Source organism: Schistocerca americana, chromosome 7 (genome assembly GCF_021461395.2).
Source record: "Schistocerca americana isolate TAMUIC-IGC-003095 chromosome 7, iqSchAmer2.1, whole genome shotgun sequence".
Lineage (NCBI taxonomy): Eukaryota > Metazoa > Arthropoda > Insecta > Orthoptera > Acrididae > Schistocerca > Schistocerca americana.
In genome coordinates, this window is record NC_060125.1 from 480,286,036 (window position 1) to 480,298,437 (window position 12,402).

Here is a 12,402-nt window from a genome sequence, read left to right on the forward strand (position 1 = left end):
ACTCATTAGCACATTCAGCGGAAGTTAAGACTGCATGACGCCAGAATGTAATAGTCCAGTGCAGTCGGGTCCTGCATTAGCCACTAGCTTTGCGCCCTGTCTATTTCAGGCCTATGCTGGTCTTATCGATATTCTGACCTGGTTGTAGATCAAACGCCTCTGCCTCTCCTTCACTGCAACCTGAGCTACTCCTTGATACTGGCAAAACTGCCAAAATCCTGATCGTAAAGAAATAAACTTATTAAGCGGCCTGCTGGAACTTTTGATCATTCTAAAGCGTTAGGGATTATACACAACCATTTGTGAGGAGCTTCAGCAGAGAATTTGGTGGAGAAAGCGGGCGGCAGCAGGACGTAAGTACGCTATCTTATCAAAACTGTACGGAAACCACTGTGTGTGTGTGTGTGTGTGTGTGTGTGTGTGGAACGGACCACAAGAGGTCGCGAGAGGCGGACTTACCATTATAAGTGAAGGCGGGGAGTGCTTTTTCGATAGTGATACAGTAATAACAGAATAGATCGGAAGGCACAGCTCAGTGACTGGAACGTGGGCTAGTTAATGGTTGTCACTTGGGCAACAGATGCATTACGGACATTTCAGCCCTTCTAAAGCTGCCCATGTCGACTGTTGGTGATGCGATTGTAAAGTGGAAACGAAAAAAAAGAGGGAAAAAAACACGGTAGCGAAAAAAGACCTTGAAGACTTCATGTCCTGATGGATGTGGACTTTCGAACATTGCGAAGGATGATTGTAAAAAATCACACGGGAGTTGCAAAAAGTCCTGCCAGGAGTCCTACTAGCATAATGTGCGTAGGTAGTTAAAATGAATGGGGTACAATGATCGATCAGCTTCTCAAAAGCCACGGATGTCTTTAGTGAATGCTGGGGATGGGGAAAACACACCGGTTAAAACCGATGCCAGTATTTTAGTTCTCGGTAACCGATATTTTTCAGTATTTATTTGGCCTCTGTTATAACAGAAATGTTTCATTTTGTACTATTAACCGTGTAAGAAAAGCCGAAATTTCAATTAGCCTTAGCAGCAGTACTATTTTTTTTATTTAAAATTAAATCTTTCTTAAAAACCGAGTAATTTTAATGGTAAAATCTCCATTGCTTTGAAATATTGCGTTGTAGTAGAAAATGGGTAAAGCTGTCAGTGCTGTTTCAATGATAATGCAAATAGAAACAAGCAACAGACACATGGCATACGAATTGATACAACGTTGATGAGACAATATTGTAGCTGTTACCATGTGTCGTGGTCTATTAAATGGTACACTTGTACATGCAATGTGAAAAACTTGTCGCGTCTGGCCTGTATGGTAGGTTCTCGCTGTCGCCGTCGTACATCAGCTGTATTACAAATTGATACCATCCTTAGACTGGAAAATGTTTTACGAAGTGCGGTATCATGAAGCAAAATGCTTAATGTGCTTTAAAATATGAAAAACGGGAGTAGCCTCAACAAACATGTGGCATCACATTAGGAGGAAACTTAAAAATTCATCCATAGTTCACTATGAATACAGGAAACAGGTGATTTGCTGCCTATGTCTAGATAATATGCCTTTATGTGCTGTAGCTGCTCAAAATGGACAAATTAACACGAAAACTAGAGCTCTTCAACCTTAGTTTTCACGCTTTACCATTGACTATTCGTAAAGTCCAAAAAATGGTATGATCCTTTTCGAGCAGTTTCAAAAAATCAGAATCGATGGGACAATATAGGTGATTTTTCGTAGTATTCCACTACTTATCACTAACCACTTTTAGAGAAAAGTAGCAAAGGATGGATAGACGAAGTTTTCTTTTATTTGCCTATTTAATTTAATCTTCTCATACTGTCTGTCTTAAAACTGGGTCTGTTAAAATATTTCAGTCCTTGTTCGAGTTCTATGTTTGCTGCTGGAAATAATAGTGTAAGTAGCTTGTTTGTATGTTGGCAGCGCTATAGACTGTGTTAATATCGCTGACAGCGCTCTGCGCCCTCGGCAAGAGAGACTGTGGTTGGACGGACTAGCAGTTAGAGAGTGGATAGGAAAGTGTATGGACATGATATTCTTATTGGATACACTGTGTTGGTACGCCATGCACTGTGAAGTGAGACGCAAGGAAATTTAGGATGGTGGATGTTGTTGATAATGTTTGGGCAGTGGAATTATTGCCAAATATATGTTTTGGAATTGGATGTCACATGAATAACGTAAATTTTTGTAAATACATTGTTTGCTCTTAAACAAATCTTTCTTTTGCTAACCATATCCTTCCTAGTAGTTTGAGTCTATAGTAGTTAGAATCTCTCCATTTAGCTGGCTGTAGTTGTTGCTTGGTGTAGTTGCTGTTCGTGTTACGAAGAATTTCTGTGAGGTAAGTGGCTTATAAAATGTATGGGTTATTGTTAGGATTTCTTGCAATACCGGGCCATTCTTTAGTGTTAATTATTGGAAGTCATGTTATTCCTGTATAACAGTTAGGCAGCGTTGGGATTGTGTATTGTGGGTAACAGCGCGGGATTAGCCGACGGTCTAGGGCGCTGCAATCATGGACTGTGCGGCTGGTTCCGGCGGAGGTTCGAGTCCTTCCTCGGGCATGGGTGTGTGTGTTTGTCCTTAGGATGATTTAGGTTAAGTAGCGTGTAAGCTTAGGGACTGATGACCTTAGCAGTTAAGTCCCATGAGATTTCACACGCATTTGAGCATTTTTTTATTGTGGGTAATAAATAAATAGGCAAAGTTTGAGTTGTCTATGTCAACGAAAATTCTGTAGATCAGTGATTAAATGGTGGAAATAATTAAAGGCTTAGTTTCAATAGGAATAAAAAACAAAGTCGATTATTTTAGAAATCGATTATTTTGAGGAGTTTTAACTGTCAGGTTAAACTAGCGTTGAAAAAAGTAATACAACCGAATACCGATTGTTTCCTCGATAATCCGGATCCGTAGCGAATGCTAAGCGACGATTGAGGTGTTGCACAGACAGCAGGCGACTGGAAGCGGGTGATAGCAGTGAACCATAGCTTGTGGCAATCCGATGGAAGGGCTTAGGTCTGTCGAATGCCTCAAGAATGTTACTTGTCATCATGCGAGGTACCAACAGGGAAGTAAACAAGAGGTGGTCTTACCGGATGTTGATGATATTACTGGTTAGTGTGTGATCCCCATTTAGTGCTTCAGAGTAAACTAAAAGTACAAGGTTATGAATATATTTGGCCAGCACTGTGTACTGCGTGCAGTGTAGGAACAGACCGAATCACCTTGAAAATGTACTGCGACATAAGGCAGCGTGAGTGAGTCGATAGTTTGTGGACAACTACATTCCTGAAATGGCCTGGTGTTTCGACCTGAAGCCAACGTCCAACATCACTACCTTTCCTGGTCTCGGCTCTTGAGGAAGAAAAGGCTGCCATTTCTCCACAGACGTTCAGAGACCTCAATGAAAGTGTCCCGAGAAGAGTTCAAGTCGCAATGAAAGCGAAGGGTCGACTCATCCCGTATTAATGTCCACTAATGGATATCCGGATACTTTTGATCAGATAATGAATACGTAGAGGTGGCCGTCACGCGAGGAGGCCGTCGCGTGAATCAGGCCTGCGGCTGTAACATGGGGCGGCGGCGCCACGGGTTTAGGGGCGGCCGGGTCGGGATACCTGGAAGCTCGCAGGCGGCGCGGCGTGAATCACCGACCTACGCCGCCGCCGCCTTCGCCGCCGCCACCTGCGCTGATTCATGCCCCTGAATCATAGGGGGCGGCACGACAGGACGCCGAGGCGAGCAGACCAGGACAGATGTCGCCGTCGCGCACGCTCCGCCCATTTCCGCTCATTTCCGCGCATATGGGCCCTGAAGCGCGGCCATATGCGCTCCTGTACACGCCCATTGTTTTTTGCGCGAATACAAGCCTACGAGGCGAAATCAGGCCGTGGGTGGTCAGCTAATAGCTTTTCTTTTCCGTTTGCAAAGCTTCGGGGGGGTTTCATACCCCTCGTCGTCATCTCACTATACTCGCAGCCTTCTGTAGTGTGATTACAAATACGTGTTAGATGAGCTTTGCAAGAACACCCCGCTAGTACTAAAGCTCCACAAATGTCTCAGTTTAACCGGTGCGTCCGTAGATGCTGGGGCGTACATTATAAATTGCCATGTTTTCCTGTCCCAAGTTTTGCAATAATTAAGCCACTCCGTTCTCGAAATAACTTAGGGAGCCGCAGCGCAGGAATTCCTCCTACCGGTTACGTGAAAATGCTCTCATTTTTATGTTCGCTTGAGCAGCACCGTCGGATTCTGGAAGTGCAATACTACTGACTGTTTTACGCAATGAAGCGGGAAGAAGTTCTTTTTGTGCAAATAATTTTTACACGGTATGCCATTACGTCGCGTTTGTTTAAGAAATACTATAAAATTAACTAGTTCACGCTGATTATAAACTATCTAGATCTAAAGGCATCTTAGTGACTACTGCCGACTACGGCGCACAGTCTGTAACCTGACCGTACAGTCGGTATAGTTCGTATAAAATCGTGTATCTTCAGTTACGCCAAAGTTATTGGCTTATATCGACGTTTCCTGGCACTGAAAACAGCGTACATGTTGAAATCCCCATACCACCTTAATGTAGTAGATCTATAGGAGAGACAAAACAAAATGCCGCAGCCCACTGATAAAGTGGAGCATCGTTCAATAACTAACGTATACATTTTTTTTTTTCAGAAAGAATGTTGGTTTTATTTAGTATTCATATACACCATATTATTCCCCACTATTTTGGCTACAAAAGCCCTATTTTCAACATAATCTCGGGTTAGTGCGAAATTCTTACACCCCTCTTACTTGGCGGGCCTGCTTGCCCGCATGGTACCAGTCTGCTGGTCGACGTCGCAGTCAACGCCTTTGTGCCTCAATAAGCTCCGTATGAACCCCGTACTGCTTCTCGAGGAAGAAATTCTTCTTTGGGCCAAACAGATGGATGTCAGAAGATGCGAGACCCGCGCTGTAGGGTGGATGAGACTGAACAGTCCAATAAAGTTTTATGTGCTCCTCTCGGCTGCTCAGACTGCGTTGTCATGGAGAAGTTCGTTTGCATCTTTGTGGCGAGGGACAAGCTGAAGTTGTTTCTTAAATTTTCTGCGGGTAGCACAGCAAAATTCATATTAATCGGTGCATCATGAAGGGGGACATGAAACAGAATAATCCCTTCAGAGTCACAGAAGACCGTCGCCATGGGTTTGTTGTCTAAGGGTGCGATTTTAAACTTTTTCTTCGGAGGAGAGGTGATGTGCCGCCATATTGTTTCCAGTTGGAAGTGATGCACCCACGTTTCATCGTCTGCGACGGTGTTCCAGAAAAAACTGTGACAACTAGCCTCGTAAGGCGCAAGCAATTCCGCTCAGATGGTCCTTCGTTCCTCTTAATGGTCTTGTGTTTGTCAGTGCATGTCCGAAGGAGCAGGCACTGCGGCGACTACAGCCATTATCAAATACATGAAATGTTTTCGCAGTTGCCAATAAGGACTACCATCAGCTGTTTCTGACCAACCTGTTGACGTAAATGATGATAACGACAATCACTTAGCCCTTGCATCCATGAATCCATCTCGTAAACTAGTAATAGCAGTGAGATCCAACATATTAAGAATATAGTTTTAATTCGTAGATGTGATGAAAACGATGTTTATCTAGACGATACGATCGTCGGAAAAATTTTAAACGTGGTATAATGTCATTTATGTATGTCAATAAGTCACTATACAAGTGAAATTTGTGTGAATTACTGAGTGAAATTCAGAATCACTCGCGTTTTCGTAGTTATTACCCAAATATTACCCTAAATACCTGTTATGGAAGACGTACGTTGTAAGTTTATTGGATGGCAGTAGCCCAATGGACGTTGTTGAACAGTTGCACGTAGCCCAACTCATCCCACAATTTTCTTCCAACGGCATTTTCTCATTCAGACTGGTTTCATGTCACTCTCCGAGACTTACTCTCCTTTAATAATCTCCTCTTCTCAGAGTATCTCTTGCATCTAACGTTCGTCTTTATTTTTTTGGAGATACTTCCAACGCTAAGTAATTGTATCGAATGTCGCAAAACGGATCTTCTAGCCGCAAAGACGAATAGATTATCTTTGCCTCAAGCTGGCGCTGACAGACATATGGATGAAAGGGCGCTGTTAACCGTTGATCACACTACCTCACGAAGATGTGGACGTGGTGGCCCAACGCTGGCGCGCAATCTCTGGAGCAATTTCCAGTGAAGTACGAGCGCGCTGAAAAGGAAATTATTCAGATCGATTTAACGCCTAAAATCCCTTCTAGATACTCCAAACATTTCGGAACAACACGGGAGGTCGAGGTGACTGCTGTCTAAGAAAAGGGAAAAAGGAAAGTGTGGCCACGAAAGCGTAATTGTTAAGGAGCCTCAAGCTACTTTTACAGCCTGTAAATATCTCCATGAAACAGTAGGTTCGGTGTGTTCTGGCGTACCCAAGAAAGACCAAAAGCTTTTGGAGCGAACTGTTCCCATCTTATGTAAATACCTGAAAATCAGACGATAGCCGTACAGTAACGCACAAACAAATTCTCCAGCATGTCGGAAGCCTACTGGAATGATTAGTTGGCTTTCATATCTTTGAAATGCTACGAAAGTAGGCTATCAATTTATTCTAATTATTAATTAGATACTTAATCAAAATTTTCGAGCACTTCATTGCTTCTGTATTCTTCATTCACTTGTTGCAATCGTCCATTTCCATTCATGTACATATACATCCACATGATTAATCCGCGATTCACAGTTAAGTGCCTGGAAGAGATTTCATCGAACCACCTTCGAGCTGTTTCTCTATCGTTTCATTCTTGAACAGCGTGTGGGAAAACCAAACACTTCAATCTTTCTGTGCGGGCTCAGGTTTCTCTTACTTTATTATGATCATTTGTCCCTGTGTAAGTGGGTGCCAACAAAACATTTTCGCCTTAGGAGGAGAAAGCTGATGACTGAAATGTCTTGAGAAGATTCTGCCGCAACGAACAACGCCTTTATTTTAGAGACTTCCACCCCAAATTTTGAGTCATATCCGTAACACTCTCCATCCTGCTTCGCGATGATAGAAAATAAGATGCCCTTCTTTGAACATTTTCGATATATTCCGTCAATGCTATTTTATGCAGATCCCCTATTGCGCTCCAGTAGTTCTGAAAAGGACGGACAAGTGTGGTGTAATCAGTCTCCTTAGTAGACCTGTTGCTACTTGCTTCTTCTAAGTGTTCTACCAATAACTTGCAGTCTTTAGTTCGCCTTCACCACGATATTACCTATGTGATCGAAGTTGCGTTATCCATAATTGTACTCTCTAAGTATTTAGTTGAATTCACAGCCTTTACATTTGTGTGATTTATAATGTAACGAAGTTGTAAAGGAATAATTTTACTACTCATGTGAATGACTTCACACCTTTCATCACTTTTTGCGCCAGATAGATAGATGTCTAAAGCATTTTACAATTGGTCGTGATCGTCCGATGACTTTACAGGGCAGTAAATGACAGTATCATCTCCAGCCAATCTAAGAGTGCTGCTCTAATTGTCTCCTTAATCGTTTATGTAGATCAGGGAGAGCAGATGGCCTATAGCACTTCTTGGAGAATGCCATAAATCAAATTCTGCGTTACTCAATACCTTCCCGTCTGTTACTACGAACTATCACCTTTCTTACAGGATATCACGAATCCAGCCGTACAACTGATGTGAAATGCGCTTGCAAGCTATTTGATTATAATTCGTTTGTGAGGAACGGTGTCAAAAGCCTTCTGGAAATGCTTCGTCCTCTTCATTTATGGCATAAACTCCATTAGTAACCCAATCGTTTTGTAAGGAAATTGTGATGACGCATTGACTTCAGTCATGTGCAAATAGAGGACAAGAGAAAACTTTGCTCTATCATGTATCCAATAGTGATATTCCACATTACCCGAGAAATAATGACGTATTCTAATGAACACTGCCATGAATTTAATTTTCAGTACTCTGCTTCTATTTAGGAAACCAGTAATTCTTACAGCGTTATAAATACTAATGTATATGTTCAGACTGAAGGGACGGATGAAAATTTGTACCAAGGCTGGGATTCGAACCCTAGGCTTGGCACAAATTTTCATTTGTCGCTTCAGTTTGCGTAGAGACGTCACAGCCGTCTGAGACTTGAAAAGTTCTCTGGAACCATATAGTTTCGTTTGAATATACGTTGATGTCAGAGTGTGAAATGTATTTCTTTCGTATCGACGGAAAGGCCTGAGATGTGTTTCATGTTTGTCGTCTAACGTGTGAATATATTTAACATTCAGAAGGTTCGTTCTCTATGACGCGGACTACATATACACTACACTAACATCAGTCTCAGAAAATAGCAGATTTAAAGTTTAATACACTGGGCAGTACGATTTTGCAGGAAAAGTTCAAAGGTAAAAATGAATGCATTTACGGTAATTTCTGTGCGAGAAACATGCAATTACGAAACGATATTATTTTCCGTTATTTTGCTGATGATGTTCCCTGATGATTTTACCAGTGTTGCCTGTGAGTGGAGTTGGAAATTATTCTAAAGGATAAATACTGCTGACCTGGTGCAGCTACTTGCTTAAGAAGGTGCTTCACTGGAAAAAAAAAAAGGAATAAGCAGCCAAAAGTAGGCGAGGCATTGCCATGGCTACCGGAAATGAATGGTCTGGAACTTTCTTGCTGCACATATGGCGGGAATAAGAAACAGCCGTGGCATACTTCAGCTCCCTCTCTCGTACTTGAAAATTAAGTTACGGAGTTTCTTCGCGTTCCTAGTTTCCCCGCGCCTCCCGTTCCCCTCTCCCTCCTACAACTTCGAGGCCGCACGAAAGTCTCGGGAAGTATCTGCATAATTGACCAAATTATCACCCTAAAGTCATACTTCACAACGCAAATTTTGCCGGCGTAATTTCGAAAATACGACAATACTGCATGTGTCCGGCGGAACATTTCCAGACCATTACACTGTCCCGACGCTTTCCAGCTCGCAATATCGCAGTTTCAACTTTAAATGCGAATACTGAATCGATCATGAGTATTATGAGGTCGGTTATAACAGGTGGCGAAATGTTTCGAGTAGGTTCGCGCCATCGCTTGTGAGAAACGACAGACTGCCACGCTGATAGTAAATAAGGAAGTTAAATTAAACCTTAGTCGCTCGTTGGCAACAAGGTCATTATAGACGGAGCGGATCACGAAAGGGAGCCTATTGGATGGCGGAAGGAAAAGCAGTATTACATTTGCTGGAGAGAGAAGAAAGGAACAGAAAAAGTCATGAATCGTAGAGTCGTTTAGTGACAGCTGCCTACGTTGAGTTCGAAGAATTTGGACTCTCATTGAAGACGTGCGGTTGGAAGAAGTGAGAGAAGGGAGAGAAGGCTGTGATGGTGAGTGCAGTCATGGGTAGAACTTTGATTATCAGTGAAGTGGAAGGTGTATTTGGACGGTGTAGTGCAGACTGGCTATGGCAAGTGAACGAACGGTGTTTCTGTGAAAAAAGTGAATATACCATGGCTCCCTTAAGCAATATTTAGCACTTTTTAAATACTTGTGACGTCATAGTAGCTGCAGTCCAGAACCGCACTACTTCTGCGGTCACAGGTTCGAATTCTGCCTCGGGTATGGATGTGTGTGATGTCCTTAGGTTATTAGGTTTAAGTAGTTTAGAGGACTGATGACCTCAGATGTTAAGTCCCATAGTGCTTAGAACCATTTGATTTTTGACGTCATGGTACGAGATTTACAAAAGGTGGAGTTTGAGTAAATGTGCATACTGCGTCCGAAATATATACTGTATGATAACTTGAGTGTTCAGTGTTGCCGTAAGCAGTTGTTCTTTTTACTGTTACCTAAATCCCATCACGACTTTTCCTGGAGTGGCTAACATTATTTGTTTACCGGGTGGTTTCCGGAAGTAGATTTTTGGAGCAAATATTTTCAGACCACTTATTAGAATCGAAGAGGAGCCACCGCCACTTGAGACCTATCTCAGCTCATCAACGACGGGCAAGTCCAGTGATATTCTGCTAGCAGCGATTGTCTTCAGCTTGAAGTACAACTTCTCACAAAAACATCTTTAATAGTAGCCAAAACAGTAACAAGCATATATCTACGATTTCGAAGCACGGTGAAAGCATGACTAAATCATTGTAGTTCAGTTAATTAATTACACAATAAAAGATTCTTGAGCAATGAGAAGTTAATAGAGATTAAATTTCCATGTATAACCAGTTAAATTAACGTAGTTCATCATTAATATTCGATGACACTTAGTTGATACCGGCACACAGTACCTTTCAGACAGAGGTCTTTAATAGAATGAGGTTTTCACTCTGCAGCGGAGTGTGCGCTGATATGAAACTTCCTGGCAGATTAAAACTGTGTGCCCGACCGAGACTCGAACTCGGGACCTTTGCCTTTCGCGGGCAAGTGCTCTACCAACTGAGCTACCGGAGCACGACTCACGCCCGGTACTCACAGCTTTACTTCTGCCAGTACCTCGTCTCCTACCTTCCAAACTTTACAGAAGCTCTCCTGGGAAACTTGCAGAACTAGCATTCCTGAAAGAAAGGATATTGCGGAGACATGGCTTAGCCACAGCCTGGGGGATGTTTCCAGAATGAGATTTTCACTCTGCAGCGGAGTGTGCGCTGATATGAAACTTCCTGGCAGATTAAAACTGTGTGCCCGACCGAGACTCGAACTCGGGACCTTTGCCTTTCGCGGGCAAGTGCTCTACCAACTGAGCTACCGAAGCACGACTCACGCCCGGTACTCACAGCTTTACTTCTGCCAGTACCTCGTCTCCTACCTTCGCAGGAGAGCTTCTGTAAAGTTTGGAAGGTAGGAGACGAGGTACTGGCAGAAGTAAAGCTGTGAGTACCGGGCGTGAGTCGTGCTCCGGTAGCTCAGTTGGTAGAGCACTTGCCCGCGAAAGGCAAAGGTCCCGAGTTCGAGTCTCGGTCGGGCACACAGTTTTAATCTGCCAGGAAGTTTCAGAGGTCTTTAATGTTTCGTGATTCCACTTTGACGGAAATACAAACACTGATCAGTAATGTAGCGTATACTCCATCACCTAATCAGTTAGTAATTAGCACTGTAAGTCAATATTCCGTGGTTGTGTGTCTTTTTATGGCATGAGTGTATGAGTCTGTGTATACATATTCGAGATGTCTATATAAAGAGGTGGTTATCGATTACATAGACCTGGCCGTAGTGGTAGCTTCCTTTGATGGGTGTTCAGATGAGTAACCACGCGTATTTTAAACACGTTCAGTAACAGAGTATGAAGAACGAACAGTGCCTTGTGCACGGTGGTCAGAAACAATCTGAAAAGCTTGTGAGGATGTAGCAGCGTAAGCTGTGCTGAAAAGTAATTGTTAAGAAAATGATACGTTGCGCCTTTTCCGAGTTCATTAGCATTCAAGTTAGCCAATCAGGTCGTTGCGCGCAGATTCAAGCGGCCCCTCCAGATATAATTAGTGTCAGTTGCTGACATAGCGTGGATGAGAGCGCGCGAAACCGCACAGCCTTTAGCTCGGGCTCGATTCTTACTACCATCTCTTGTCTAATTTTTCCCAATTTTCGTATCACTCTATTGTTCGGTTTTAGGAAACCAACGAAACAAACGTTTGGCGACACCGTCTCAGGCAGGCCGCTTGAATTTACGTGCGCAATGGTCTGATTGGCTAATTTTAATGCTAATTAACTCGGAAACGGAGCAACGAATCGAATTTTTTTTTCTCGGTAGTTATTTTTCAGCACAGCCTACCCTGCAAATACCTAAAGTATTTTCAGATTGTTTCTGCTCACCCTATATAAGATAAGACGCTGATCACAGGCGTTCATCACATTTTGAACGATCTACTATAATTGTCCTGCACGCAGCGATAAAAGAAACACTTTCATGGACTTAATTATTTGCGTGTAACCTCACGATTGACTACGAGATTCGTGGTGGATGAATTGATTTACCTATTTCTAGAATTATGGACTCCTAACTATGTTCGTCTGTCTTAATACTGCAGAAAAATAGACAGGGCCTTTTGCTTGAGGATGATACGGTGATCGTCTCTTAAACAAGTGTCTTATGTTGTATGTTTTCAGCATTGGGTCAAACAAAAGATATCATTACCGATTTCAGCTTCCTAAAAACTCATCAGCAGGTCGTTTGTTTAGAAAAAAAAGGGACAAAAAGTACCAAGAAACTAAATTACCAAATCAACTGCTATGTACAACTACGTGCACTATACTATGAGAAACCCACACAAATTCGAACTTCACTAACTCGGAATTCATGATAATTCGGATTAGACATTTTTTATCGTATGAAACGACCACGTACTGTAA

The 12,402-nt window shown here is 42.6% G+C and overlaps 2 non-coding genes across 2 annotated transcripts; one reads left to right on the plus strand and one right to left on the minus strand.

Moving 5' to 3' along the window:
* Positions 1 to 10,435: 10,435 nt before the first annotated feature.
* Positions 10,436 to 10,510, minus strand: Trnas-cga. The gene has a single exon. It is a non-coding gene; the product is annotated as a tRNA-Ser (tRNA).
* Positions 10,511 to 10,949: 439 nt separating this feature from the next.
* On the plus strand, positions 10,950 to 11,024 carry Trnas-cga. Its single transcript has one exon. It is a non-coding gene; the product is annotated as a tRNA-Ser (tRNA).
* Positions 11,025 to 12,402: the final 1,378 nt, after the last annotated feature.